Below are 4972 nucleotides of genomic sequence, written 5' to 3' on the forward strand. Positions count from 1 at the left end.
GCAAAGGGGGTGAATACTTATGCAATCAAGACTTTTCAGTTTTTTATTTCTAAATAATTTGACATCACCTTAGACACCGTTGCTCGTGAAACATCAGCAAGTTGAGCTGTCTTGGTCACTGAAGCTCCTGCCAAACGCGCCTCAACAATCACCCCTCTTTCAAAGTCACTGAGGTCTCCTCTTGCGGCCATGCTAGCCATAATTATAGGCAACCAGGCCTGTCCAGCATTTTTATACATGACCCTAAGCATGCTGGGATGTTATTTGCTTAATTAACGCATGAGCCACACCTGTGTGGAAGCCCTTGCTTTCAATATACTTGGTGCCCCTCATTTACGCAGGTGTTTATATTTTTTTGTCCACTACCTGTATATTATACAATACCATTGTACTTTCACACTGGTACCATAATACCAAAATTACCAAAATCCGGTGGTACAAGTACTATGGTACATTTTTATGTAGTCAGTTTTATTTTGTATATATGATAAAATAGCTGCAAGTTTATGTAGTCAGTTTTGTTATACTGAGTGTACAAAACATTAGGAACACCTGCTCTTTCCATGAAATAGACTGACAAGGTGAATCCAGGTGAAAGCTATGATCCCTTATTGATGTAACCTGTTAAATCCACTTCAATCAGTGTAGATGAAGGGGAGACAGGTTAAAGAAGGATTTTTAAGCCTTGACACAATTGAGACATGGATTGTGTATGTGTGCCATTCAGAGGGTAAATGCGCAAGACAAAAGATTTACAGTAAGTTCCTTTGAAAGGGGTATGGTAGTAGGTGCCAGGCGCGCCGGTTTGAGTGTGTCAAGAACTGCAATGCTGCTGGGTTTTTCACACTCAATAGTTTCCCGTGTGTATCAGGGATGGTCCACCACCCGAAGGACATCCACTAGAGGCACTTCACATCTAGTTTTTACAAGATGTGAAGTGCCTCTAATCATGATGTAATTATAATCACCTGTTAAATAATGATCTATTAACTGACCATTGACAAAATGACTTGATTGAGTACTAATTGTTAAACTGTTGATATAAGGTGTGGTCTCGGCTTTGTCTCTCTTTAAAGTGTTGGAAACACGGGTCTTTTACAATGTTCTTTTACAATGTTTCTTCTTTTTTGACAGCCTTGATGATGTCTTGCAATGCCTCACTGACCAAGTGGATGTAACACAGACATTTTCTATCTGTGTTTCACGGTCCAGCCTTTTTCAAAGAGGTTTGCAGCAATGACAGAGACAAAAAAACCCTCTCCAGAATGCAGTCTGCATGTGTCTTTTTTGGGGAAGCAGGAATTGACACAGGAGCCTTGCAAAAGGAGTTCCTTACTTGTAAGTTCTCTGTGTTATTTCTAGGGCCCTGTGTTTTGTGAATCTGTCCATATAAGTGATATGACAAATCGCACAAAACACATGGCCATAGATCATAGTATTGTAGGTTACATAAATAATTGCAAAGTGTTTCAGGCAAACTTACATTTTCATGTAAGTTTGCCTATTTATTTTATATATTCAGAACACTGGAGAGCTAACTTCACTCAGTGTGTCTGAGACACAAAATACAGAGCTAATTTAACTTACAGTGTTTGAAAGACATTAAGTACATTTTTTTTTTTTTTCTTGGTAGAAATGATTTCTGGAATTGGGAAATGCTTCTTTGAATAAGGGCTTGACAAGAAAGGGAAGAACCTTATTTACTTACTGAGTGACTTGGACCACAGCTACTTCAGGTACTTAAACATTTATTTGCAAACACACATTTTGCATATTTAGTCTGTTTCCTGTTTTTCTTGTAATAATTTATTATGTACCAGTGCCTTTTCAGAGTGATGCACTGGGTAATCTTGTGTATTACTTTAACAAATTTGGTCTAACTGTAGTGTTTTTTATTTACTTTATAATTGCAGTTAGCTTGGCTCAAAGTGGTCCAGCACCCACCTTTATGCGTGAATGGTGCTTTACTTACTTTGCAACTGGAGACCTTGACAAGCTGGCACTTTCCTCAGACGATGTCACAGATCAGGAATCTTTCTCAGCTCATTTCAAAGGTAAGTTTTATAGAATGCACAAGTACAATAAAAAAATCTTTAGAAGACTTACTGATCCTTTGCAGTTTTTGAAATGATATAAGCAATGAATAAGCAATAAATATAAGCAATGTCCTTTCATTAGCTGCATTTAGGAAATCTGCCACTTCCACAAATGTTATAGCTGTTTCAGATTGTGTTATGTATATGTGTATGTATAAGTGTATGTATATAAATGTGTATGCAGTGCAGTTGTACAACCACAACACCTGCTAAGAAATGTATGTTTACTTGATCATGTTGCAGGTTTCAAATGCAACAGATGACAGCATATCCCTTCTAGTTGGAGACATTTTGAGCTGTGGATATACAGGTGTCATATTCACTGAAAAAAAAGACAAAATTATAAGGTTTGTTTTTTCCATTGGTAATATTTTGTTGAGATTGATTTTAACCTCTAACAAAAAAAAAATAATCCCATTGAAAACAATTTTGGTCAGAGGAGAATATGGGTCTCTGTCGTCCGTTATTCGTCCCAGGAGAAGATGACAAAGTACGTGCCAATAAAGTCATAACTACTAAGTCCCTGTATTTTTTTTTTTTTTTTTAAACTTGTGTTCTGCCCTCCTTCCCAAAGATTCTGATGTAGTGTTCTCATTATATAGAGAGAAAATATAAGAATGCTTACACCTGTGAAGTAATATATATTTTGATATTTGAACAGAACATAGTAAGTTTATTCTTTTGTTTTAAGACACACAGATGTACAGTATGTTTGTGTGTGTACATATGTACTTATCATTTTTGTGTCTTTTTTTTTTTTTGTCAGCCAGACGCAGACTTCATAATGACGAACAGTGTTCCCCATTTAAGTGAAAAGGGGACCATAAGGCACAGCCTAGAAATTGATGTTCTGAACTACTTCCAAGACTTTCTCCAGGAGGCAGAGGACACAGGTTAGTTGTATATGATGATATGAATTACAGCAGGTAATATGCTAATAGAGTTGGTTACTTGATGTCTGTAGTGTAATCACATGATGAATATTAGAGTTTACTGTATTACTAAGTGGGCAAAAAACAAAGCCTTCTTAGAGTTCTTACCTTTTATGAATCTAGACTTGTGACTTATAATTTTGTATATATTGCTGTTTTAGATGGAAGTGGAGAACCAAAAGATGGAGCTGGATCAGACACCACAGAAATGGAGAGCAACAACTCAGAAGTAATCTCGGTTCCTGGTATCCTGCAGTGGCTAACAGGCCAGGCACACAAGCCCATCCTACCAAATGAGAAAAATGACTTTTCCATCCATATCAAGTTTAACCATGACTGCCAGGAAGAGAATGTTTCCCACAAATACCATCACTTTGCCTACTGTGCACATGAAATCCTACAATGAGTACACTTTCTCTAGAGTATAATGTTTCTGCTGTGCTGCAAAATAATTGACTAAATAGCCGGTTGTTTAAAGAGTAACTAAATACCTTTTTGTTGCTACAATTGTTACATGTTCTCACGTGTTGCTACAACAGTTAAAATAAGGTGTATGTACTGTTTATTTTTGTTTTGCATCTTAACCACTTTTTTAACTTTTAAATTGCAATTCATTGCCTCCCAGATGGCTTCACATCGTCCTGCCAAAATATATTAATATTTTTACTTTTTTTCTTACTCCAAATAACATGTGTGATCAGAAAATACCAAGGCTCATTTCTGTAAGTTTTAGCCTTGTGTCACAAAAGTTCTATTTGTAATTTAAAAAAAAATGACACCAGTAGTAAAATAAATATTCTTTGTTTTATAAATATACATTTTCACCAAAAATCCAGCCTGCAGTTTTTTCTGAGGGTAGAATCAAAGGTCCACTTCCAGTTATACTTTTTTCTTTTTCAAAATTAAATTTTAATACAGTTGATTAGCTGATGTAAACATAACTCAAGAATTACTTTGAGTTTGTATCTGTACATACATTACCTTTAATGTGACAAGTGTATCTATAGTTGGCAGTATCAGTATCATGTAGTGGCCACTGACTGTGTACGAGGTTTCTTTGACAACAGTAGAGAAGCTGGAAGCTTTAATCAGTTCATACATCAGGAAATGGTTGGGAGTTCCATGCTGCCTCAGCAGAGTGGGACTTTATGGTAAAGGAATACTGCAGCTACCAGTCGCCACTCTAACCGAGGAGTTTAAGTGCACCAAGATCTGACTGGAAATGACATTAGTAGAGTCACGTGACAAATGTGTAAGGGAGGCAGCACCTGTGTTGAAAACTGGAAGAAAGTGGGTGGCAAAGAAAGCCGTGGAAGATGCAAAGGCTGCCCTTCGAATCAGTGATATCATGGGGCAAGTTCAGCATGGAAGAGGGGGTCTTGGTCTCAGTTCAGCTCCTCCTACATGGCACAAGGCAGCCCCAGCTCAATGGAGGGAGCTGGTAGTCAACGAGCTGCAAAAGCAGGAGGAGAGGATGAGGTGCGTAAAGGCCATTTCCCAGGCCAAGCAGGGAGAATGGATGAGATGGGAGAGTGTGGAACAACACAAGATCGGCTGGCAAGACCTATGGACAATGGAACAGAGCAGGATCAGTTTCCTCATCAGGTCAACATATGATGATCTCCAATCACCACAGAACCTAAACCTCTGGGTAGGAGAGGATCCCTCATGTCCTTTGTGTTCATCACCTGCAACATTAAGGCACATTTTGACAGGATGTAAGGTGGGTCTTAGCCAAGGATGGTTTATTTGGTGCCATGACCAGGTCCTGCGATGATCAAAACATTACACACAAAAGACTATTCCTCCACCTAGGAGAGCAACCGCCAAGAAAAGGTGTTAAAACCAAGCCTCGCCCAGGACAACTGGAAGCTGCTAGAGACTGGAAAATGCTGGCAGATGTTGGTCAACGGCTTATTTTTCCACCTGAGATTGCCACTACTA

The 4972-nt window shown here is 38.3% G+C and overlaps 1 long non-coding RNA gene across 3 annotated transcripts; it reads left to right on the forward strand.

Moving 5' to 3' along the window:
* The first annotated feature begins 541 nt into the window (after window positions 1-541).
* Window positions 542-4331, forward strand: LOC117406509 (uncharacterized). Of its 3 annotated transcripts, none has more exons than XR_009329409.1 (7): window positions 542-757; window positions 1135-1338; window positions 1634-1736; window positions 1914-2054; window positions 2340-2443; window positions 2863-2989; window positions 3217-4329. It is a non-coding gene; the product is annotated as an uncharacterized LOC117406509 (long non-coding RNA). The 3 variants fall into 3 exon arrangements; XR_009329407.1 differs by having other exon boundaries at window positions 3190-4327; XR_009329408.1 differs by lacking the exon at window positions 542-757 and having other exon boundaries at window positions 1089-1338; window positions 3190-4331.
* Window positions 4332-4972: the final 641 nt, after the last annotated feature.

Source organism: Acipenser ruthenus, chromosome 8, assembly GCF_902713425.1.
Source record: "Acipenser ruthenus chromosome 8, fAciRut3.2 maternal haplotype, whole genome shotgun sequence".
Lineage (NCBI taxonomy): Eukaryota > Metazoa > Chordata > Actinopteri > Acipenseriformes > Acipenseridae > Acipenser > Acipenser ruthenus.